Source organism: Cebus imitator, unplaced genomic scaffold (genome assembly GCF_001604975.1).
Source record: "Cebus imitator isolate Cc_AM_T3 unplaced genomic scaffold, Cebus_imitator-1.0 Scaffold18, whole genome shotgun sequence".
NCBI classification, from domain to species: Eukaryota; Metazoa; Chordata; class Mammalia; order Primates; family Cebidae; genus Cebus; species Cebus imitator.
In genome coordinates, this window is record NW_016107333.1 from 1,890,125 (window position 1) to 1,917,660 (window position 27,536).

General features: G+C 35.8%; 1 long non-coding RNA gene across 1 annotated transcript; it reads right to left on the minus strand.

Annotated features, from left to right (window-relative positions):
• Positions 1–3,922: 3,922 nt before the first annotated feature.
• LOC108291297 lies at positions 3,923–7,993 on the minus strand. Its single transcript, XR_001819842.1, has 3 exons — positions 7,963–7,993; positions 5,998–6,177; positions 3,923–4,544 (listed from the first exon to the last, which is right to left on the minus strand). It is a non-coding gene; the product is annotated as an uncharacterized LOC108291297 (long non-coding RNA).
• Positions 7,994–27,536: the final 19,543 nt, after the last annotated feature.

Below are 27,536 nucleotides of genomic sequence, written 5' to 3' on the forward strand. Positions count from 1 at the left end.
AGTGGTGCTGGGCTGAAAAGTCAGAGGAGAAGAGAGTTCAAGGTCAAAAAAGTCAAGAGGGAATAGAGTTTCAATTGTATTATTATGTATGCTCTAACCATTTTAAAATACTGGAGCAAACTTCTCTAGATTTGTGATTTTTGTTTTATAATCAGATGGAAAAAAATGTGTGGCTAAATATCATTTCAGTAAATGACAGTTGGTATGTGAGTACTGAAACAAGTAGGACTCCCAGGATCACAAATATAGAAATCTAACTCTGGATTATTAAATAAAAAAGAGTAACTAACCTTGAGCAGACCAATGGCAAATAAAAAAAAAAAATTAGGCCTCGGGAAGAACAAGAATGGTGAGTCACTCTGTTTTCTTTCTCTACTTATCTATATTCCTCTTGTTTTTACATTGATATCATTCTTCTTTCACATTCCATATAGATTTTCTGTGTTTCTAAGTTCATATGGCAGAAAAACGGCTGCTACCATTGGGACATTATATTTTCTTAATTCAACAAAGCATTAGGCAGATCTATACCTTCTTAACCATGAATCGAGATTCTCAGGGAAAGATTCTAATTGGCTCATCTCTGGTGAGGTGCCCATCCGTGAACCAGTGAACCATGGCCATGAATTCACAAGAAAATGCTCATGGTAATTTTGCCAATGGGAGGTTGCTGATGGGCACAGCAGGAAAAAGAAATAGGAGGCAATTCCAAAAAGAAGGACTGAAGCTATCTTCAGAGTTGATACAAAGAGCTGGAAAGAAGGAGAAAGTCATTGAAAGGTCTAATGTATGGAATAGGAGCCTGATATCCTGAAAGTTGAGTTTAGAGAATTTGAGATAAGAAGTTGATACCATATTGATACCATAGTATGGTATCAATAGAGAAGAAAAAGGTGCTGAGGAGAGGATAGAAAACCCAGGAGGGGATGATGAGGGCCTGCATGTGGTGAATGACAGTAGGAATGGAGAGAAGAATAGATGTTGACCAGGGATGTCCCAAAGGGCTTGATGACTGACTGTCAGATGTGAACAGGAGCAGGAATTCAAAGAGGCCTTCAAGGCATCTAAACTGAGTGATTTGTAGGAAGATAATTATTTGAACTCAGTAATGAGATAGAGGAACTAGAGAATGAATCAATTTGGAGAGTAAAGGCATAGAGGTGTAAATGATTCGTATTTTTAATAAGTGAAAATTCCAAATAAGAAAAATGACCCCATTTCAAACACAGATAGTAGTTACAATTTCTTCTATTAACTGGAAGTTTGCAGTTGCTTGAGAAGGACTTTGCATATGTCATCTTCATGTTAGCAATGAGGTCAATGAGACTCAGAGAGGTGAAGTTACTTGAACAAATATAGAAAGCCAGTAAAGGGTAGATGAAAGAAATGAAGCCAGCTAATCAGACTTTAAGGCGCTATATCTCTCCTGGAAAACACAGCCACCCTCACAGAAAACAAAATTGCAGACTTTCCTGCATGTTAATCCTAAAAGTAGATCCGTTGGGGAGGAAATTTCAGCTGGGTAGGAAAAGATACTCTCTGTTTTAATGCTACTAAGTTCATAGCAGGAGGGTCAGGCAGCTTGCCACCCTGAGGGCTTCAGGATGGGCAACCACAAGGCCATGATAAATGTGCTTATTTATCTTAATTGCCAATTTACTCAAAGGCAACAGCCATCTAAGGACATGAAGATCTGGCCAAGGATACGGTCACGTGGAAAGGAAGGGGTAGAAAGATGGCCACAGGAATGCCAGCTCTTTTGCCTAAGGCTCATAAATCTGTCTGCATGGTGACTCTGCTGGCCCGGAGATCAGAGGTCTCTGGCCCAGGGCACTGTCTCCAGGTCCTGTCCAGACATCCCTGAGCTCTCTTTAAGGACAGATTTTAGAAGCTAACCGCCAGGGCTTGGCTTGGCCCCCGGGTATGTCACAAGACCTGAGTGGGGAAGCACTGGAGCAGCCACACAGCCCCTCACCCGGTGAGAGACAAGAGTCTAATAGCAGGTTATGTTTCTTGTGATTGGGCTTGAGTGGATATTCAACCCTGAAAGTCCTCCAGGACTAAAAAGCAAGCCAGCAGGCCAAAATTGGGTGGTCAACGTGAGCTAGCCTCTTTGTTAGAAAACAGGAAGTACAGTTTTCAGTCAAAGGATTATGTTCCCCTGGGCTGTCCTGGTTCTGTGGAAGAAGCGTTCTGTCCTTTCAGCTGGATAGAAGAAACAAACAGAAGTGCCTCTAATCTTCTGGTGCTTCAGCATCTCTCTCAGTGGATCACACACACATTTATGCACGTCCCCAGCATGCCTAATGCTGGCTTCACCAGTTCTCTCCATACTGAACCTAGAAGACATTCCTTTTTATCTATCAATTTATTGTTGCTGGCTGTATAATATACATGTTGTAAAGGGCACAAATCTTAAGTATTGATTGATAATTTTTTTTGTGGGCATGTAGCCTAGTACCCACTCAGGTCAAGATATAGAACATTTCACCAACTTACAATGTTTTATCGTACACTGCCATCATCAATACCCTCCCCCTATCCAAAGGGAACTGCTATTTTAATTTCTATCATTATAAATAATGTTTACATATTCTAGAACTTCACATAAGTGAAATAAGACTTTTCTCTTAATTTTGGCTTATTTCATACAGCATCATGTCTATGTGATTCATGATATTGTGGCATGTATCAGTGAGCTGCTCATTCTTACTGCTATATAGGAATTCATTAGATAAATATATAATGATACTTTTATCTGTTCCCCTTTTTATGGACATTTGAGTCATTTCCAGCTTTAGGGAGTTATGACTATGGCTGCTGTACACATTCTTGTATAGATCTTTTGGAAGACATGTACTCTTATTTCTCTTAGGTAATTACCTAGGTTTGAAATTTGTGGGATATAAGACTTAGGAGTAGGCTTAAGTTTACTAAATATTTAGACATTACCAAACAGTCCTCCAAATGGGTTAAACCAATGTATTCCCCATTAGCAATGGATGAGACTCAGAATTACTTCATATCCTCACCAATGCTTGATGTTAGCTTTTTTAACATTTTATTTATTCCGTCAAACATTTTTCAAAGCTAGAAGAGATCTCATGTTACCAGCCTCTTTCTTCCTTCTTGACATATCTCTTTTATTTTTCTCTAGTTATTTTTTTTCTTCCTTAGTGGCAATTAAATCTTTTAATTCAACCACAGTATTATATGAATAGAAAAGGTGTTACTTTGTTAATGTAATGTTTGACAAATTAAGATATAAATCACTAATCGAATGGATCCAGACTTAGCAGAAAATAAAACCTGCCAATATGCTATTGAGTTATACCCAGGGTTCATCATATGGGACAAATCTTGGCCTTTGTGTCTAATAAACATTCTGTTAGACCAACCCTTGAAAAGTAAGATCATTTCACATTACATTAAAGACATGGACAAGAGTTAAAGTTTAAATGCTAGCAACTATGGTAAAGGATTTGAACAAATTATCTTATTTAATCCTCTCAATAACACTGTGAGTTTGGAATTTTTTTCCTCAACTTATACAGGAGGCTTAGGGTTTATGTGACCTACAAAGAGCCCTCAAGTAGTGTGAAAACAGAGCTGCAATATCACTTTTTCGCAGTGTAAATGTAAAATTATTCATCTGGAAAACAAAAAGAGAGAGAGAAAAAGAACTTTTACTGTTATATTACTCACGGAGATGCAATCACTATTAATCAACTATGAACATGTGATTAAGTATGTTGGCTAGTTATATATTAAATCAACTGCATGAGGCTTTAGATCATTTCAGGGCAGTTGTAACTATTGCCATTAAATTGATTTGCATTGTAAGTTAAGAAGTTATCATTTTAATTTTGTTAAAAAGGCTATCATAACACTATGGATTGATTTCAGATCATTAAACTGTACATAGTTATTTCAGTTATTTATTACTGTGTAACAAATCACCTTGAAATTTAGTGGCTTAAAAGAACAACAACCTTATTTGCTTATGATTCTATCATCTGGACTGGGCTCAGCTGGGCGGCTTGTCTCTGCTCCATGTGGCATTAGCTGGATTGACTCGTATGTTTGCAGTCAGTTGGCAGCTCTACTAGGCCTAGATGATGCAAGATGGCCTAATTCGCAAGTCTGGCACCTCAGTTGGGGTGACTGGAACAGCTAGGGTCTGGCTGTGTTTCTTTTTCCCCTCAGGGCTTCCCTACTCACATGGCCTCTCATGCTTAAAGACTTTATGTCAGATTTTCTCATAAGGCATCTCACTTCCATTACATTCCCAATACAATGTATTCAAATTTTCATGAGTAGCACTCTTAAAATTATCATGGGACTCTAAATTATTGTTTAGGATGATGATCACATCTTTTGCAACCTAACTGGTAATAGGTCTTCCAGAAAAGAAAGAATTCGTCTTTAGCTGCTAACCACAAAAATAGTTGTATACAGAACATAATGACAGCATCTCCTCCACCTTTCCTGTAATGATCCCATCTTCATATGCACCATATGCAAGGGAATGATTGCACGTCTTTCTGCAATGTAATTATAACAAGTTTATCAGCAATGCAACAATCCTAATCTCCACCTGAAATGCAATTGTTATCATCATTACGGGCAATATAAGGAGCATATCTCTACCATAAATGTAGTTAACACATTGTCTTTTGCACACTAGAGATTACATTTCTTCAGGAAATGCAATAACAGTTCTATCTGTAGTGCAATGATCCCATCATTTGTGCAAGTTAATTATCACTTTTCCACTTGCCAAGCTATAATGATAGGTATTCCTATAGGCCAATGATTGCATCTCTGCCCTCAGGGTAATGATCACATATGCAATGTGAGATAACAAAATTGTCTTCAGGGCAATGATCAGATTCTTTTGCATTGGATAATGATAACATATCCACTTTAACCTAAAGATAGTAGGCATGTTGTCAATGCTGTGATGCCAACTTCCCCTGCAGTGACTATGGGTGACAGACATTAATGCAGCATGTATTCACATCTACCTGGATGTGTAAGAATTTTGTAGGAAGTCAAAGTTCTACTTATAGGTAGCATAGTGACAGGAACAAAAGTGCTAGGAACAAAGAAATATGAGTTTAAATAGATGCCACCACATAGTCCATGTGACTTGGAGCATATGGCTTAGCTTCTCTGAACTAGGTTGCAAAACTGAGAATGATAACAGCTTTTTCTGTAAAAATATTAGCATGAACATTACATTTCTCAAAATAGAGCCTAGCCCTTAAGTCAAGTTTATTAATTTTCTTCTCCTTCCCGTTGATCTCTGGGCCATATCCTTGTCCAGATTCCCCCAGGATCTGAATCCGTTATCACCTCTCCCCACTCCAGCTTCAACTAACATTTGCACATTCTTATTCTTAGGCTCTTCTTCTTACCCTCCCTTCCGATATTTTTTTTCCCATTTCTGCCTGCAAATATGCTTCTGCCTCTGTATTAGTCTGTTCATGCACTGCTATGAAGAAATACCTGAAACTGGGAAATTTATTTTAAAAAGAGGTTTAATTGGCTTGCAGTTCCACAGGTTGTACACAAAGTATGGCATGGGAGGCCTCAGGAAACTTTCAATTATGGGGAAAGGGGAAGCAGTCACATCTTTCATGGTCAGAGAAGGAAAAGAGAGAAAGGGAGGTGCTACACACTTTTAAACAACCAGATCTCATGAGAACCCACTGTCATGAGAGCAAGGCAGGAAATCCACCCCCATGATCCAATCACCTCCCACTGGGCCTCTCCTCCAATTCTGGAGATATAATTCGATATGAGATTTGGTCAAGGACACGAATCCAAACCATATCAGCCTCCTATATCTTACAATGTTATTTACTGACTCTAATTTTATTTGTTCCATTGGAAATACATTTTCTTAGTTTCTAAAGTTGTTCTACCTGTTTTCTTGTTTGGTGACCCTTATCTATCCACACATTCAAGATAGAAACCTAGACAGCAATTCACTTCTCACCATGATTTACTCTGTATTTCCAATCAGGCACTACGTGCTGTTGTTTCAACCTCCTTAATGTTGACTGTTATGCTGACCTTCAGTTTGTCTCCATTACTACTATCCTAGTCCAGGCCTTTGGTACTGTTCCCACAAGTGGATATTTAACTTGTCTTGGGTTGTGAAAATATTTTCTAAGGAAAAAGGAAGAGATTTATGGATATGAGTATATTAAAGTTCTGAAATGTCATTAAATCATAAATTACAAGAAACAGTGGAAAAATTTTTAAATGGACAAAAAGTCTTTGCTAGGCATTTTCCAGATAAAGTATTAACATTCTTGGTAAGCAAATAACTTTTTACCAATTAAATATAAAATTATGAATGCCTCGAGAAAAAATAGGAAAACACATCAACATTCAATTAAATAAGAAATTCCAATAACTAATAAATGTAAAACCATTTTAATACCTATATTAATTTTTTAAAGTTCATATGTATATAATAATATCAGTTATCATATTTTCAAAGATGAAAATAGACAATATTTCTCACAACTGTCCAATAACTTCCTCATAAGTAACTTGTCCAAGCCTTTCTCTTTAGAAAGACAGATACACAAATAGACAAGTAGATATAGACATAAACATACATGTAAAGAGAACTTATAAGACTCAACAGATAGGAAAGATACGTTTCAGAAATCTCCAAAACAAGTAAGCTATTAACAATAATTGCAGTATTCAAAAGAAAATGTTAAGAAAATATTATACTCAAATATGTAGAAAGTTATGACCCTTAAATGTAGGGAATGTCTCAAAGGAGACAGTGTGTGTTCCTTAATTATTTCTTTTCCCTACATTTCCCTACACACACCCACACACATTTTTAGAGATAAACCAAATTAAGGATTAGTGAAAAAAATTAAAAATCCCAGCAATATTCACATTGAGCACAAAAAGAGTATAATTGAGATTGTAGGGATGTTGAATCAGTAGCATGGAGGATATTTTGAGAAAACATCTGAGAATAAAAAGTAGGAGAACAATGAGATAAAAATGGCAAGAAATAAAATTTTAGAATAAACAAAGAATGGAGACCTAAAATAGAAATAATAGGTTCTCCTGAGGAAAGAGGCTTGGAAAGATTAGGAAAATTAAAAGAAAGACAATAATTACATTCGTAATAAAAGACATTTCCATAATATAGGAGAGAAACTGTATTGGTAAATTGCAGAGGTTTACTGAGAACTACAGAAAAATGATAGAATTAAGGGTCTATATTCTTCATCTTTTTTAATGATAAGGATTTTTTGAATGCTAAAATCATTTTGATAAAAATAAAACTTACAAGAATTTTTAAAATACATAACTACAAATACGTTGACGCCTTGGGAGGAACAAGAATTTGTCTAATCTGAGAGCTTTTAATCTAAAACATGAAATGCTAGACGAGAAATAGCCATACCTATAAAGTTTTGACAGGAATATTCTGTGTACTTTTTTTTTTTTTACTTTTTAAAAATATGTTTTATTTATTTTTGCTTTTCTTTTTAATGAATGCATCCAAGTTACTTTATACTAAAGAGGAAAAAAAATTCTTCATAAAATAAAAAAAAATAGAGAAAATTATGCTGTTCATGGTTGCAAGGAACCAACGTATGGGAAGAGAAGAAAATAAATTTGAAAAATATGCTTCCTTTTGGTTGAGACAGGAGACAAAATTCATATCGAATGAAGGTAGAAGGGGAAAAAAAACTCTCAATAAAGCACCAAAAGCAGTTTTTAAAAATCCAGCCCTATCTGCTTTCTGCCTGGTTAAAATGAGTGCAAATTTCAGCATTTTGCAAAGATATATAATGTAAAATTAATGTTATAGTAATACAAGTATGTTCCTAAACCTTTAACTTTCAAAACTCAGAACTTTATGTGTGTTTTTTCATGTGCATAAAGAAAGAAAAATAAATGTGAACTACATACCTTGTCTCAGCAAGACACCAAATGATAGTTTCTTCTAAAATGACAATGAAGGTGAGAGAGGTTAAACAATTACTTTGAAATGGCTAAGATAATGGCCATTATTCTTAGCAAACTAACACAGGAACAGAAAACCAAATACTGCACGTTCTCATTTATAAGTAGGAGCTAAATGATGAGAACACTTGGACAAAGAAAGGGGAACAACACACACAGGGACCTTTTAGAGGATGGAAGGTGGGAGGAGGGAGAGGATCAGGAAGAAAACAACTAATGGGTACTAAGCTTAATACCTGGCTGATGAAATAATCTGTACAACAAACCCCCATGACATGTTTACCTAAGTAACAAACCTGCACTTGTACCCCTGAACTTAAAAGTTAAAAAATAAATGACTAGGATACTTTTTAAGTAGTATTAACAGTATGATGCATGCTGGAGAAGTATACTGTTTTCTAAGCAAAAGGGAAAACTGGGGAAAAAAAGTAGCAGGGATTATGTATATGAATGCGTGTGTGTGTGTGTGTGTGTGTGTGTGTGTGTGTGTCTGTGTGTGTACATTATAACATTTAAAGCATTGCGTAAGGCAAAAATGCTGCTATTACCACAATAATTCACCAGAAGATTAAAACAAACACAATTATCTTAGAAAAGAGGAGAAAAGTCATTATCATTGAAGGGCAACAACATTGCCTACATGGAGGCCCTCACCAAATCATGTGTTTATCAACTCCATGACTTATTTTCTTTTACTCCTTCTGATTAGAAAGTCCATCCTATTGTGGCCTCTTGGTAAACTAAGGATTTCTGAAACATGTATCTTGTCTTTATAAGAGGTCTTATCTCACTATGCCTCGCATCTCCCGTGTCTATCCTCCTTCCCCAAGTCTTTGCAAGTTTCTGGAAGAACACCATGTCATTTAGTGGTTTTCAGGCTTACTTCCCTTTGTCTGTAAGTCCCCACAAAAAAGAATTGCTCTATACATCTTTGCAAGTCTAGCTTCTATGCAATACCTGATGCATTTTACGCCATTTGTAATTTGGGGAAGAAGAAATTTGTAATTGAATAAATTCATGAATGACTACAATGCTTCTGATGCCCACTGCACTCTTACTCAGCATGAAAGTCTTACTCAAAAATTTCTTGAGCACAGACTTCACTCCACATAAGCCCCTGTTCCATACACACATCGTTCTTACCCTACAGTTTGGTGTTTCTCCTACCCTTTGAAGCAGCTCTCTCAAAAGTCACCCAGATAAATGCTCCTAATTTTTGGAAAGTAATTTGGTGACAAGAGTTGAGGCAGGAGCATAAATAGTATTCTAATGTGTGCGTGACATGTGTATATGAGTATGTACATGTGAGTATACAGTCTATATGTGAGAGTATGCATGTGTGTACATGTGTGTATGCACGTGTGTGTGTTTGTTCATTTTAAAGGGACAGGACAGCAAAAAGCGTCAGAGATTTAAAGGACATTATAGAAAGAAGGAAGAACATTTATGAGTCTGGGGAGACAGACACCCATACATGCAGAATGAAAGATGCTATGCAGAGATGACTAGCCTACAGCTGGTTGCAGACTAGGGTCTTATTGGAAGAAAGGGGTGGTTCCATGGGAGAAAGAAACAGTGTCCTTCAGCTACCTTCTCTGAGGGGTAAGAATTTAACCAGACATGGGTATATAAACAGGTAATAGAATTCTCAGCTCTAAGTATATATTCAATAACTGGGCAAGTTGAAATGTTCACAATGCACCCAGATCTTTGTTTTTAAATACCATTCTCCAGTAAAAGGAACCAGGGCCATTTAGAGAAATGGCCAGGAAAATGAAACTATAAGATAGGCCTGGAACATCCTGTAGTGTCAGAACAGTTTAAAAACATTCAAAGAACAAAAGGATGGTATTATGTCAAAGGGTTGCAGGGCCAACCAGAAAGATCTCCTAATGTCCAATGCTGGAATAATTGTAGCAACAAAATAAAAAATTCTAGTATTGAATTATAACCCCCCAAAAAAGTAAAATCCCAAAATCCATACTGATATAATAATTGAATAAATGAATAAATGGAAGAGAAGGAACACTTCTTACACTTCTTTCTTACAAATAATTCTATTAATTCTTTTTTTTTTTTTTTTTTTTTGAGACAGAGTCTCACTCTGTCATCCAGGCTGGAGTGCAATGACACGATCTTGGCTCACTGCAACCTCTGCCTTCTGGGCTCAAGCGATTCTCCTGCCTCAGCTTCTTGAGGAGCTGGGATTACAGTCACCTGCCACCACCACACCCAGCTGATTTTCGTATTTTTAGTAGAAACAGGGTTTTGCCATGTTGGTGAGGCTGATCTTGAACTCCTGACCTGAAGTGATCCACCTGCCTTCACTCCCAAAGTGCTGAGATTACAGGAATGAGGTACTGTGCGCAGACCAACAAAATAATTCAAATTAATAAATGCAAAAGTGGTGAAAGAAGTGAAAATCACTGTTGGAATGCCAAATGCCACAGAACTAATTGCTAAAGTCACAATCTGTCAACAAATGCTAAAATCATCACGTAGAACTCTAAGGAAGAGCAGGATATTTGTATCAGCTCAAATTATCTCCTCCAAAATTTACTCATTATTATGGTGATTTTTAACACATGATCAAAAATTCTTCAACAACCTTGCTTCCAAGAAGTGGAACTTAATTCCCCTCCCCTTAACTGTGAACTAGACTTAGTAACTTGCTTATAAACTCTAATAACAGGGTAGAGAAAGGGGGAAATAATAGCTATAGCAGGGAAATTTGGAGATACTTATTAACTACATAATCAAGGTTAATATCGCCAGTAATAAAACATTTTGATACCATGTGCCACTGATAAGATGTGATGAGATGATGTATTAGGCTGTTCTCACGTTGCTATAAAGAAATACATGAGAATGGATAATTTATAGAGAGAAGTGGTTTAACTGGCTCACAGTTCTGCCGGCTACATAGGAAGGATGATGCTGGCATATGCTCAGCTTCTGGGAGGCCCCAGGAAACTTACAATCATAGTAGAAGGCAAAAGGGGAGCAGGCATATCACATGGCCAGAGCAAGAGCAAAAGAGAAGAGAGGTGCTACACATTTTTAATGACCAGATCTCAGGAGAACTCACTCATGGTCCTTCGAGGACAGTACCAAGGGGGCTGGTGCTAAACCATTCATGAGAAATCTGCCCCCACGATCCGATCACTTCCCGCTAGTCCCCACCTCCAACACTAGGGATTATATTCTAATATGAGATTTGGGTGGGGACTCACATCCAAACTATATTAGAAGGGTACATAACCTCTGTGGTATTCATCCCCCACGTCAATAACCTAGTCTATTCATGAGAAAACTTCAGATAAACCCAAATTTTGGGACATTATATAAAATATTATATTGGTACTCTTCAAAAGCATCAAGGTCATGAAATTCAAGGAAAGAGAAACTCGTCTAGAGTGGCAAAGACTAAGCATACATAACTAAATGCAATATGATGTCTTGGATTAGATTCAGGTACAGAAAAATGAGAGGGGAGATCCAAAGAATGCCTGTAGTTTAGTTAATAGTGTATATGAATGTTAATGTCTTAGTTTTAATAAATTTACCATAGTTATATAAGATGTTAACATCAGAAGCTAGGTGAAGGTTATATAAACACACTGCACTTTCCTTGCAACTCTCACTTCTGTAAATCAAAAATTATGGCAAAAAAATCTTTAATTAATTAATTAATTAATTTTTAAATTTATTTTTACAGTCTCATAGAATGCAACCTATTTTTTTTTTTTTTTTTTTTTAGATGGAGTCTCACTCTGTGGCTCACCCAGGCTAGAGTGCAGTAATGTGATCTTGCCTCACCGCAACCTCCTCCTCCTGGGTTTTTTACTTTAAGTTCTGGGATATAAGTGCAGAACATGTAGGTTTGTTATGTAGGCATAGGTGAGCCATTGTGGTTTGCTGCACTTATCAACCCATCACCTAGGTTTTAAGTCCTGCATGCATTAGCTATTTGTCCTAATGCTCTTCTTTCCCTAGGCCCACATCCCCCAACTGGCCCTGGTGTGTGTTGTTCCCCTCCCTGTGTCCATATGTTCTCATTGTTCAACTCTCACTTATGAGTGAGAACATGTGATGTTTGGTTATCTGTTCCTGTGTTAGTTTGCTGAGGATGATGGCTTCCAGATTCATCCATGTTGTTTTAAAATATGCATGTGAGTACATGCTAGAGCCTCCCAGACCTCCCATGGACCTGCACAATGCTAGAGACAAGACAACTCTTGGTTCAATAAACAGAGTTTTTAGTAACCAACACACCATTCCTAAAAAATCAGAAAGCACCAGGAAAAGGATAAGTTTTGAAACTGGCCTCTTCATAACTTTTCTCATTGTACTCTTTATTATATTTATTTATGTGTAAGTATATATTTTCCTTGTCTTTTATTTTATTTAGGCACTTTCTAGAGTTCAACTGTCGCTCAGGGCATCAAACTAATTTTCTCCTCAGCAATGATTGCAGAGCTGCATGCATAATGAACCCCGTTATTGCTCTTGTTATTAAGTAGGCCGTTTGGGGACATGGATGGGAGGGAGGCCATAATCTAAAAAGCAATGGCTCTTCCCAGCACTGCCTGCCCCCAATCATAGACAGACCACTGCACAAAGGAAAAATAACACATAGAAATAGAGGCAAATGACACTGATCCTTGATGTAAGGAAATGTCAAAGGTTTGCATTGGCTTTGAGGCAGACTTTTGTTATTTATTTAATGCAAAATAGAATCGTTCTTTATTGACCACTTGAAAAGACTGCATATATTGAAAACCAACACCATGTCAGCATTTGCCTTGGGTATTTTCTGAATGTTATCTCATTTAATCCTCACAGCAAGTCTATGAAGACAATATAGTCATCCTGTTACTAGTTAGGAAACTGAGGCTGAGAGATGCTAAAGGACCTGTCTAAAATGTCCTACATGGTCCGCAAGGGGTAAAGTCCGGTAGAGTGGTAGACTATAGTCCAGACATCCCAAGGATGTGCTTTCATACCTTTGTAGTTACCAGAAGCCGGAAGCTGTCCTGTTTCTCTATGTGGTCATAAACAGCAGGGTTCCCAAATTTTAATGTGTATTTGAATAAGCTGAGACCTATTTAAACTGAAGATTCTGATGAAGTAGGTATAAGGTAGGCCCTGACTTTCCCATTTCTAGTAAGCTCCCAGGTGATGCCAATGCTATTGGTCCATGGTTCACACTTCCAGTAGCAAGAATGAAGGACAAGACTGACACCTATTATTGTGGAGTCATACCTTAGATTTAAAAGGGAAAAGTAGAAATTAATGGTAAAATTCAAAAACAGTGGTTAAACATTATCTAGTATTAAATTATTGACTGCATAGCTTGGGTAACATGGCAAAACCCTGTCTTTACTAAAAATATAAAAGTTAACCAGGAGTGGTGGCAGGCACCTGTAATCCCAGCTACTGGGGAGGCGGAAGTAGGAGAATTATTTGAATCCTAGAGGCAGAGGTTGCAGTGAACCAAGATTGTGTCACTGCACTCTAGCCTGGGTGACAGGGTGAGACTTTGTCTCAAAAAAAAAAAAAATTATCGACTCTAGTTAGATTTTACAGATTGAATAGGCTTATCCTAGGGCTAACAGCTTAGGGTAGACTTCAAAATAAACCAGGAATAATAAAGATCACTATAAATGCATATGGTTTCAGGGACAAAATAAGAAGAAAAAGGGTTTGTATAGGTGCCTTCATGATTTCACATGTAGCCATCCTCCAGTCCTCCTTAAAAAAACTCTAAAGGATCAACTTGTTCCCTTATTAGTAACTTTTAGGTATGACCAAGGGAGACTCATCTGTTACAGACTGGCAGGAAAGACTGAATACCTTAGTTGTTACACTTTGGGAAAGGTGCTTAATTCCTCTAAGCTCCAGTAGCTTATCTTTAAAAAAAAAAAGTTGGCCAGGCACGTTGGCTCGTGCCTGTAATCCCAGCACTTTGGGAGGCCGAGGTGGGCGGATCACAATGTCAGGAGTTTGAAACCAGTCTAGCCAGCATGGTGAAACCCTGTCTCAACTAAAAATAAAAAAAATAAAAATAAAAAAAATTGGCCAGGCATGGTGGCTCACGCCTGTAGTCCCAGCTACTCAGAAGGCTGAGGCAGGAGAATTGCTTGAATCCAGCAGGCCAAGATAGCGCCACTGCACTCCAGCTGGGCAACAGAGCTAGAATCCATCTCAAACAAAAGCAACAACAATAATAATAACAAAAGTTAAGTACAGTGTCGGATACGTACAAAGTGTTCAGCAAATTCTTGTTCCTCAGCACGTCTTGTCTCCCCAATTAATCTTTTTTACTCCTCACTCTGTCTTTGTCAGATACATATGTTACAGATATTTTCTTTTAGTCTATACCTTTGCCTTTTCAGTATCTTTTAATGGCACTTTCTAAAAAGAAGTCTAATTTTGATGAAGTCCAGCTTATCATTTTATTTTCTTTTATGGTTAATGTAAACCACTTCCTGTCAAATAAATTTTTGCCAAATTCAAGTACTTAAAGGTTTTATCTTATATTTCCTTTTAAAACTTTTGCAGTTTTAGGTTTTATATAGGTATATGATCCATTTTGAATGATTTTTACATAGATGATGAGGTAAAATTTGAGATTTTTAAAAAATTATACTTTAAGTTGTGGGGTACATGTGCAAAACATGCAGGTTTTTACACAGGTATACATATGCCATGGTGGTTTGCTGTGCCCCATCAACCTGTCATTTACATTAGATATTTCTTCTAATGCTGTCCCTCCCTAACTTCCCACGCCCCAACAGGCCCCAGTGTGTGATCTTCTCTTCCCTGGGTCCATGTGCTCTCATTGTTCAACTCCCTCTTATGAGTGAGAACATGCAGCTTTTTTTTTTTTTTTTTTTCCTGTTCTTGTGTTACTTTGCTGAGAATGATGGTTTCCAGATTCATTCATGTCCCTGCAAAGGACATGAACTCATCCTTTTTTATGGCTGCATAGTATTCCATGGTGTATTTGTGTCACATTTTCTTTATCCAGTCTATCTTTGATGGGCATTTGAGTTGGTTCCAAGTCTTTGCTATTGTGAACAGTGCCACAATAAACATACGTGTGCATTTGTCTTTATAGTGGAATGATTTATAAAGCTCTCCAACTTTGTTATTCTTGTACAACATTTTGCTTTGGCTGTTCTTTGACTTTCTATATAAATTAAAAAATAAAATTTTAAATATCTATAAAATAGGCATGTGGATATTTTGGATGGGATTGTGTTGAATCTGTAGATCAAACTGAGGAAAACTGACATCTTAAAAATTTTAGCCTTAAAATGCATGAAGATTTATTTAGTGTTTTCAGAATACAGGGCTTGGACATATTTTGTTAATTTTCTTCTCAGTATTCTGTCATAAATTCTTCTTTAAGCTATTGTAACTGGTGTGGTCTTAATTTGTTCTTAGCTATTATATAAAATACAATTGATTTGCATTATTGACTTTGCCTCCTACAATGTTACTAAATTCACTTGTAGGTTTTAGCATTTAAAAACAAATTTTAAGTTTTCTATATAAAGTCTCCTGGCTAGACTCTCCAGGATTATGTTGAACATACATGATTAGAGGGGTATGCACTTACATTTCACCATCAAGAGTGAGGTAACCTCCAGAAGTTTCTTAACACCTAACCAGATTACTGAAATTAAAATCCTTTTTTTCTTTGCCAATATAAAAAGTTGAATCTATAAATTTCCTTCTACTACAGATTTAGTTACATCCCACAAATTTTGTCATGTTGTTTTCAATATCATTTAATTCAAAATATACTTTGTTTTATTCTGCTTTTTACTTGAACCATGTATTTAGAAGTGTAATATATACTCCCACCAACAGTGTAAAAGTGTTCCTATTTCTCCACATCCTCTCCAGCATCTGTTGTCTCCAGATTTTTTTAATGATCGCCATTCTAACTGGCATGAGATGGCATATCAATGTAGTTAATAAATAAATAAACAAAAACAGACATTTCCAGCATTTTCCCAGGTTATACAAAATAGCAGTAAGACTGCCTTTAAAACACGGAAAAAAGCTATCTTTGAAACTGTTTTGATGTTCGTCCGTCCGTTCAACACAGAGAACTGAAATTATGTTTTCATTCTACAGTTTAGAAAAAAAAAGTGTAATATTTACATTTTGAATATTTAGTAATTTGTTTTTCCAGAAATCTCTGTGCTATTAATTTTTTAATATTGTGTTAGAGAACAAACACAAAATTTGTTTGTGTGTGCATGTCCTGATGTGAAGGACATCCGTGTCCCTGAACATTTTACTATGTAAAATTTCAAATATTTTAAACTTACTGAGAATTGTTATGAACTGATTACATACAATCTATATTGGTGGATGTTCTGTGAGCATTTGAAATGATGTGTCTTTGTTCTTATTTAGTTTAAAATTTAATCTTCCTTGTTTTGTCCTATTTGTACCATGAGTTATTTAGTAGTGTTTATTTAAATTTAAGTATTTGAGTATTTTCTTTTTCTTTTTTTCTCTTTCTTATTTTATTTTACTTTAAGTTCTGGGATACTTGTGCAGAACATGCAGGTTTGTTACATAGGTATACCTGTGCCATGGTGGTTTGCTGCATCTATCAACCCATCACCTAGGTGTTTAGCTCCAAATGCATTAGGTATTTATCCTATTCTTTCCCTCCTCTTGCCCCCCACCCCCCAGACAGGTCCTCATGTATGATCTGACCATCTCTGTGTCCATGTGTTCTCATTGTTCAACTCCCACCTATGAGTGAGAACATACAGTGTTTGTTTTTCTATTTCTGTGTTATTTTGCTGAAGATAATGGCTTCCAGCTTCATCTATGTTTCTGCAAAAGACATGATTTCATTCTTTTTTATGGTTGCATAGTATTCCATGGTGTATATTTACCACATTATTTTTTATCCCATCTGTCACTGATGGACATTTGAGTTGGTTCCACGTCTTTGCTATTGTAAAAGGTGCTGCAATAAACATACATGTACATGTGTCTTTATAGTAGAATAATTTATATTCCTTTGGATATACACCTAGTAATGACATTGCTGGGTCAAATGGTATTTCTGGTTCTAGATCATTGAGGAATTGCCACACTGTCTTCCTCAATGTTTGAACTAATTTACATTCCCACCAAAAGTGTAAAAGTGTTTCTATTTCTCCACAGCCTCACCAGCATCTATTGTTTCTGGACTTTTTAATAATCACGATTCTGACTGGCTTGAGATGGTATCTCACTATCGTAGAGAAACGTGATTTGCATTTCTCTAATGATCAGTGATGTTGAGCTTTTTTCATGTTTCTTGTGTGCATAAATGTCTTCTTTTGAGGAGTACCTGTTCATATCTTCTGTCCAATTTTTGATGGAGTTGTTTTTTTTCTTGTACATTTGTTTAAGTTCCTTGTAGATTCTGGCTATCAGACCTTTGTCAGATGTGTGGATTGCAAAAATTTTCTCCCATTCTGTAGGTTGCCTGTTCACTCTGATGCTAGTTTCTTTTGCTATGCAGACACCCTTTGGTTTAATTAGATCCCATTTGTCAATTTTGGTTTTTGTTGCAATCACTTTTGATGTTTTTGTCATGAAGTATTTTCCCATGCCTGTGTCCTGAATGGTATTGCCTAAGTTTTCTTCGAGGGTTTGTATGGTTTTGGGTTTTAAATTTAAGTCTTTAATCCATCTTAATTTTTGTAAAAGATGTAAGGAAGGGGCCCAATTTCAGTTTTCTGCATATGGCTAGCCAGTTTTCCCAGTACCATTTATTAAATAGGGAATCCTTTCCCCATTGCTTGTTTTTGTCAGGTTTGTCAAAGATCAGATGGTTGTAGATGTGTAGTATTATTTCTGAGGTCTCTGTTCTGTTTCACTTGTCTATATATCTGTTTTGATACCAGTATCATGCTGTTTTGGTTACTGTAGCCTTGTAGTATAATTTGAAGTCAGAAAGTATGATGCCTTCAGCTTTGTTCTTTTTGCTTAGGATTTTCTTGGCTATATGGGTTCTTTTGCATTCCACATGAAATTTAAAGTGTTTTTTTCTAATTCTTTGGAGAATGTTAATGGTAGTTTGATGGGAATAGCATTCAATCTATAAATTACTTTGGGCAGTATGTCCATTTTCACGATATTGGTTCTTCCTGTCCACGAGGGTGGAATGTTTTAGCCAATATCATACTGAATAGGCAGAAGCTGGACGCATTCCCAGCACAAGACAAGGATGCTTAAGGATGCTCTCTTTTACCACTCCTATTCAACATAGTATTGGAAGTTCTGGCCAGGGCAATCAAGCAAGAGAAAGAAAGAGTATTCAAATAGGACTCAAATTGTCTCTGTTTGCAGTCAACATCATTCTATGTTTAGAAAACCCCAGTGTCTCAGCAAAAAAACTCCTTAAACTGGTAAGAAACTTCAACAAAGTCTCAGGATACAAAATCAATGTGCAAAAATCACAAGTGTTCCTATACACCAATAATAGACAAGCAGAGACCCAACTCATGAATGAACTCCCATTCACAATTGCTACAAAGAGAATAAAATATCTAGGGATACAGCTCACAAGGGATGTGAAGGACCCCTTCAAGGAGAACTGAAAACCACTTCTCAAGGAAATGAGATGACACAAACAAATAAAAAACATATCTGAGTATTTTCTAGAAAGCTTTGTTACTGATTTTTAGTTTAATTTTGTTGTGGCTAAAGAACACACTCTAAGATCTCAATTTTTTTAAATTTGAGAAAGATTTTATAATCTGTTTTGGTAAGTAGTCAATGTACACTTTAAAATGCGTGTGTGTTTGTATTTGTTGTGAGAGTTTTCTGCCTTACTGCTTTGTTGTGTATTACGTCTCCTCCTTCTCTGGAACTCCAACTTTACTAAAGAGTGTTTGACATTTTCACCATGTCTCGTGTGTTTCTTGTGCATCGATCTTACCAATTAATTTCCTGTATATATTAATCATAATCATTTTGAAATTTGTTATCTATTAACTCCAAAATATGGCTCTCCTATAGGTCCGCTTCTAGTCTCTTTCTTTCTCCCTGTATTCCTATATGCCCAGGAATTATATTTTGTTAAAGAATCGATATTGAGTTTGAAAATGTAAAATAATTAAGGCCCTGCATTGTGTTATATTCTTCTAGAGAAGATCTAATTGTGTGCCTGGTAGGCATTTAGGTTAGAGAAAAATCACCTTAATCCAAGCAGAGGGCAAGCAGTCAATTCACAAAGCTCAGTCTTTGTAAGAGCTGATTCATCTCAAACTCTTAATTCTTGAATAGTCATCTTTGTGGGGTACCAACTGAATGCCCAAGGCCTTAAAAAAAACTTCTTTTACTATACCGTGTAGAGAAAAGCTATAAAAGATTTTAAAATAGTTGCCCAGCGTCGGCAATATCAACCCCCAGCGTTGATTCTGGTACCTTTAGATAAATTCCCCATCTTCAAGTTGTTCCTTCCCCATTTCAAAGCTATTCTGGGACCAACTTATATTTGTTGTTGTTTCCTTTATTTCTTGTTTGCTTGCTTTGTGTGTGTGTGTGTGTGTGTGTGTGTGTGTGTGTGTGTATGTGGGGCGGCAGTGGGGGAAGGAGCCTGGGGGTTGCCTCTGACATATTCCCTAACAATTGTGGGATTAGAATTTTCTCTAAAATGTGTACTTCCAAACACTGTTCATTGTACAGCAGGACTCTCTCAGAGCTTCTTGGCATTTATAGTTCTAAAAATGGTAATATATCAAAATATCAGAATTTGTCAATTTCATATGTATCTAGTTATTTCTCGTATGTTTTGTTTATGTCTGCTTCTGTAATGTAAGCTCCATGAGGTCATAAAGTTCGCTGTGTTGTTTTATTTTGTCTCCACAGTCTAGCATAAACACTTTGCACATGATCATCATTCATTAAATGTCTGAATTGAATGAATGGATGAAAGGGTAGATGTGTAGATGAATGGACAGAGGCTAACAGCACTCTTTATTACCACTGCCTAGCAATGTACTTAATATCTTATAGGCACTCAAATGTATGTGCTGAGCAACTCAGTTGTACACAGATGAGGGAAAAATGTTGGTGCATGCAAACAGGACTGCAGAGTCTTTTCCCACTAGGCTGATCCTATTTAGAATGGGGCCTTACAAATGAATCTCAGCACCTTTGTGGGTCACCAAGGGCTAAGCATAGATATTCGGTAAGTGTTAGTGATAATGGTAATCAGCTGGATTCAGTCAAACTTCTCATAGATGTGCCTTCAGTTAGAAGCTGTTTTCCTAGCACTTTGCTTTGGACACAATCTACTGCTTCTACTTTGCTCATGTGCGCATAAACACAAACGTATACCGAAAGTCACTACTTGTTGAGTACCAGCCTGCAAGGAGAGACTAATGCTCTTACTTATCACTATATCCCAAGGACTAGGACGATAAATATTTTTAAACTAAATTAATAAGTGTATGACTGGTAATGAGTAAATTCTCTATTTAGTAATAGCAGATAAAAAAAAAGTTATCTGAACAATAAGCAAGGCTCTTTACTCAAAAGCTTGTAAAAAATTCCAGAAATGAAATAGTATGTAAGCTTGCAAGAAAAAAAAAAAGTGTGGTTATGGCTTAAGTCACAAGTGAGCCTCAGATATTCACTCTTTAAGATTCTGTTTACTTTTGCAATATCACCTATATACAATGTAAAGGTTTCATTTATTTATAGTAATCTATAGAAATCTATTTGTGTCAATGGCTTCTGATGTTGGTTAGAGTCTGCTATTATAAATACTTTGCATCTAATATTATAAATATCCATAGTAGGTGATCATATGTATACGTTTCTTTCTTCCAAATTTGAAATTATTGTTCATAAACTTACATATTTATTTTTCTATCATTGCTATGAACATGGTAGTCTATACTGAATGTAGGTTTAAAATATTCCTGAAATTTTCTTACCTTTACAGAGACACTGCATATGACTTTCATTTTCTAAGTTTGTACCCCATTTCTCCTACTCTTTGCTTTACATTCCTAGATGAAAGAGACCCTCATTGCCCAGACTTTCTCCTCTTTCATCAACTATGATTATCTTTATTTTCAAATCATAAGATGGGATAAACAATGTCTGGTAGTTACTTAAATGATCTGGAAATTATGCACCCACCACCACTTTTGTCATCTCTACAAATGAAAGAATCAAAAGAACTTCCCTCTTTGGGTTCTGACCTTGGAAACACACCCACAGCTTTCATCATCTCCCACAGCCTTTCCTGCTGGGAACAGACCAGCAGAGTCCCCCAGACAGCTGTTAGAGCTCAGAATCAATTTACTTTGGGGTGAGGACTTGAGGGACACAGATGGGTGAATTACAGGTGTTCAGCTTAGTGGCAGGCCCTGCTTGGCACAGCTTAATATGAGCTCCCACTTGTTTCAGCGGCAGGGCAGCAAAGCTGTCACTCTTTGCCCTGGAGAGGGCTGGCAGGTTTTGGCTGAGTGCCATATGCAATCCTAGCTACAAGGTCAACTGCACATTTTTGGTTTTTGGAAGCTGTTACAAGTTGAGCTAGTCACTGACTATACCTTTAACTTGGATCAAGTTTCTCTCTTTAGATTTTTACTGAGACTCCAGAGTGACTATTTGTCCCATTCAGTGGCACTATCCAAGAACCTACTGCTGTAGTTTCTGCTCCACGTTTCTGTCAACCATGCATGCATGCTTCATTGCTTTTTCTGTTTTCTACTTATTTTCAATTTCTAATCTTTTATTCTATAACATACTTCACTTCTTCCCTACAATCAGTTCTGATACTTTCGGGCATTTACTTCATGCATAATTGATGTAAGAACTCTGAAAGAAGAGGAACTCAGTTCTATGAAAATTTAAGTTAATTTAGGGAGAGAGGGAGAATCGTTTAGGTTCCAATGGGTTGAGTACTTTTCCAAATCAAAACCTACAAAGAATTGGACAGTGGAAATAATAAAATAAAATGCCCCAGCATCTTAGCCATTCTAGACATCAGTGGATCTCATCAGCACGTAGGGATTGAGTTCCAGGCAAATTATTCTGAAAACCAGAATTGCCTTGGAAATAGAAAAAACATTTCTAAGGCAATGAAGATACAAGCCCTGGAACAGGATTCATTTCCCTACATTCGCATGCATTTGTGGTTTGAAATCAGGCCAGGCATGCCCTATCCCGGCCATAGCATGACCTCTGCAAAATCATATCTATCATTGAAAAGGCCCTGCTTTCCGTAACTCCTTCTGATATGCTGCCAAAAATTCAAACAGCTATTCCGATTATACTTTAATTGGTACTTTATATTCAACACATAAGAAAACTCACCATAAACAAAAGCTGTTCTTTCCTGAACTCTGTGAAGTTAAAGTATCTGGATAGTGTGTTAACTGTATAATATTTATGGAGTTCAGCTTGTGGATGAAGTCAGCCAAAGCCCATTTCTCCTCCTTAAGGCTGTATATACTAAAGAATGCTTTATATATGATGATCTTGAAATAGCTTTGAAATTCTCACCCCTCAGAAATTCTTGCAATTTTAAAGAACAGAAGAAATAATAAATAGTCATTTCAGCTGACCATTTTTCTGTTTTTTCTTTTTATTCTTTGAGAAATCAATACTAATATAGTTGGCATTTATGTAATCAACCTTCTTCCAAGAATCTCGAAACACATATAAACTCTGCTGGTTGGTTACTTAAAAGTAATCACTTGCCCTGAAACCATAAACCAGGTCACATATGGAACTGGTTGTAAGAGTCAAATACTAAGCCCTAACATTTCTACCAGTATTTTATGCCAATCTGTTACCCTCTCTCGTTCACCTACATCCATGCAAGTAGGCGAGGATCATTAAGGAGTTTGAGATGAAGACAGCAATTTAAGATGTGTGGACTCAATCAGCCAAATTACTGAACATCCCCTCTGTGCTAGATCCTGTAGTATGCATTAGGGACAGTGATAAATAATAGGTGGACTTGGCTGTCCAGAAATTCACCATTTCTAATGGGTAACAGTTATGAATGTCAGCATGTAATGAGCACCTACTCTGTCCTTTAAGCCCTTTATATGCATTAATTCACTTAGTCCTCACAGTTATTTTATGTAGTAAAGTCTAATATTACATCTGATGAACAGTGTCTACCTAAATATTAAGATGCTTATATTAAGCCTTGGTTGCTTCACATTATTTTTAAATATTTCTTTTCAGACAGACTTCAGGTCCCTGTTGCATCTCTTCTTGATCTCTTTTCCTAGTCTCCTTCCCAGAAGGCAATTTCCCTTCTACAATTGATGTATATATTGCCTATTTATTTATTTTTAATAAATATGCTCTGTATATCTACACATAAACACATATACATACACACAGATAAACAGCATATTTTATTGTTTTGTGTGTTTTTCAAATTTATGCAAATTGTATAATTATTTAATATTCTTTTGTACCTTGGTTTATTTACTTGATTTTGCATATTTGAAATAATGTGTGTATGTTGAGTCAAAAAGAAGTTGTGCATAAATTGTAACAGTTATATGGTATGCTATTATATTAATACACACAATTTATCAATCCATTCCACTATTACTGGGCATTACTATAGTGGATATTTTCAAATCACTCCCAAAAATGGTTGTACTGTTTACACTCCTACTGGCAATAGATGAATGGTCCAGATCCCCTATAACTTGAGTGGCACTGGGAGGTGCTAGAAATTTATGTGAGTTTGATGGATATGAGAAATATTTTGTTATTAACTGATATTTTCATCCATGTTTCTACATAATATTGACTAACATATACTTTCTTATGCTGTCTTTTTTTCTGTTTTTTTTTTTATATAAAGGCTACATTATTCTCAGAAACATTGTTAAAGAACATTTATTTATATTACCTACAATAGTTTTAGAAATTAAGAATTTTTGTTTTTTAAAAGTGTAGTTAGCCCTTTATAAAACTATTTTATAGGGTGAAAAGGTGTAGATTAATTAACTACTGGCATTTTATAGTTTCTACTGTTTCATAAGTCAATGTTATTTTTATTATGATAAAATTTTAATATATTATCAATGTATTATATTTCTTGATTATGTCATGATTTTAAATCAGTTTCTAATATTTATTATTTATGCACATTTCTTATATTTCTTGTGCCTTCTTTCTTTGGCCTGTCTCTCAAGGGAATGTTTAATAAATAATTCTAAAGAATGAGCTTTTGTTTTTGATATTTTTCTCCATTGTTCAATATTTCTGATCTTTTTAATTATTCTCTTCTGTTATTTGTAGCTTCTGTCCATTTGGAGGGAGGATCTGGAGAGGAAACTAACACTTTGGACTGAAACTTTAAGGGTTGAAGTCTGGTAGTTAAAATGACAGTTTTGCATCATTTTACTCTCCAGAAAACCTGAAGCATTAACCTATATTAAATGGTCGAAAATAGTGTGCCCAGGAGTCTGGCAAAAGCAATGAATATATTTGCTGGAGGAAGACAACTTTAATCAAGTCTTGAATTTATGACAAAAAGTCAGTTTTTATGACCAGCACATAATCAAAAATAACTGGATACATGAAGAATTGAAATACCATAAGAAAAAAAACCAGGAAAAATAATACAGTATAGGAACAAACACAATAAAGTCTAAAAAATAGAATTACCAGGCAGGCTATGTAACAACTGTGCTCTCTATATAAAATGAAAGTCAAGCTTTAATATGTGAGCAGGGAACCAGCAACCATTAAATGTGACACCATGGCGTCAAAACTCAACAAAATATACATTCTAGAATTACAGTAAAATAGCCAAAAAGATTAAATTAACAGCAAATTAGGAAGAGTTGATAGGGAACTGTTGAACAAAAAGATTGGTCAGAAATCTATAAAAAATCAGGAATGAAGAATAAATGAAAGATTGAAAATATACCAGAACACCTAACAGATATAGATCAATACACAGCTTTTTCTGCAATAATAAAACTATTCTGTATCGGTGCTGTCCAGTACAGTAGCCACTATATACATATAGATGTCGGGTACTTCATATATGGCTATTGAGATTGAAAAACTGACTGTTTAATTTTATTTAATTTTAGTTGGTTAAGTTTAACTTTATACACCCCCATGTGGCTAAAGACTAACATATTGAACAGCACAGATATAGAGGAGACATATAAAGATTCTAACATATAAGTAATAGAAATACCAGAAGCAAAAGAAGAGAGAAAGTGAAGCAGACATAATGTTTGTTTGAGGAAATAAGGGCATAAATGATTTCATAACTGATGAAAGACACAAATTCACACATTCGAAAAACACAAAAATATCAAGTGAGAATAAAAAATCTTTCAGGCATGTCATAGTGATTCTGAAGAAAATCAAGTACAAAGAGAAAAATTTTAAAAGAAGGCAGAGAAAAAAGGAGAGATTACTTTCAAACAAATAATATTTACTGACAGTTGATTTCTCAATTAACAATGGAAACAAAAATAGATACATTCGATGTGCTAAAAAACAAAACAAAAACAACAATTAAAAAAACTCCCATCCTGTAGTTTCATGCCCAGAGAAAATAACTTTCAAGAATAAAAGTAAAATAAAGTCATTTTAAGATCAAAATCAACAAAGAGAGTTTAACACCAGCAGATGCTACCAATAGGAATTACAAAATATTCCCAGATGAAAGGTGAGAGATGTAAGAAGCAAAAAGAACCATGAAAATGATAAATATGTGGGTAAACTAAAAGGGAATAATACCATAAAACACAAGTGATACTTTCTTGTGAACTCTCATTTTTTTTCTCTTTCTCCCTGTGTACTCCCCATGTTATGTTGAAGTTGTTTACCTACACAACTGAAAATTTGTGCTGTTTTTGGTCAGGGATCTATGTTCAAGTACCCAATAAAGCAGCACAATATTAATGCTGCTTGTAAGGAGAAATGGATGAATGAAATAGAGCCAAGGAAGTTATTTAGCTGTTCCCTAGTGATGGGGCAAAAATATTAAAGCACAATGAGCTTCAGAGAGAGGTGACAACTTTGAGGAGTTGAGTCTCAAAATAGTCACTTGTGGCACTTCAGCATTTTCAGATAATATCACAGACTTGATATTTCTGACTTATGATTCTTATAATAAAAGTCCTGAGATCTTATTCTAGATCTTGACTTTGGTCAAGTTACCAAAACTTTCCAATCTTCATCTTCTTAACCTTTGAACCAACCCATTTTGCATGGCTGTTGTGCAGAGAATCACACTTGGCTCCTCTTCACTAACTTCCCTGAAATGCTATTGATTCCTTGACAATGTACTACTCTCAGACCTTTTCTCTGACTTTATTTATTTATTTATTTTTGTTGTTTCCTTTCTAACTGTTTGGGTACTTCCTCAGGAACGCATTCAGGCCTATGATTTGTATCCTGTTTCTCTCTCTCCCTTTGTCTTTTTCATCAATGTTTTTTGAGAACTTTTCAAATTGTACTTTATGTTCCCATCTTAAGTTCAAGTAGTGCTAATTGTTTATTTACCACTTCAAATGCAGACTTTGTTTTCATATTATTAGAAGTTTTGCCTGATCCTTTTACTTTTTCTTATGTCATTTTTAAGACTCATCTTTGAAGATTACTTTGTAGGTATATTTTATATCCAATTAAATATATTTTAAAATATTTTTCAGTTAACTCATCCATGAATGAGAGAATATTTATCAAGAGCTGATATTTGCCGATAAGGGAACATGGTCTTCATTTGTGAAAACAAACTCATTTAGATGTTAAGATTGATTTGCTTATTGTTCAGTTCCTTACTGTCTTCCATGGGAGGAGTATATTTTCCTTCCCTGGAGGACAGGTTAATTGTACAATAACTAGAACAATTTCCAATATCTAATCAACTTTCATATTATTGAGCGCTGCTGCAGAGGTGGCTTTTTCAACTCCAACGGACATTCTGAAGAAAAGAAATGCATAACAAACTACTACCTCTGCAATGTACTGTTACCATGAGTTTTCCTGACTACATTCTTGCCAAAGCAGTACAGTTTTGCAGTGTACCATGGAAATAGGTGCTAAAAGCTCTTTTTTTCTAATTCTCTGGTTGGTTTTTGGAAGTTGAAGTCTCCAAAAGTTGTAATAAAAAAATAAAAATACTTTGCCTCAAAAAGGTAGCATTCATAGAATTCTCCAGTATTTTCCTTGTTTCAGACTTTTCTGGGTAAATTTTTTTTCTGCTTCCACAGTAAACTATGAGTTCACTAAGGTTGGACTTCCACACCCCAGGCCCATTTGAATTCATCTTACATGGATTTTGGTCATGGAATGCTCTTTGCTGTTCTTCACTTGTGTTTTATGTATTGGGTTGGAACGCTATGTTAAGAACTTCTAGTAACATGCCATTTTAAATTGAGGAAGATTCTCAGGTATCTAATAAAATTTCCCTCTCTCTTAGAATATTCTGTATTTTGTACTTTTTACTGGGTCAAGTATACTGTTTT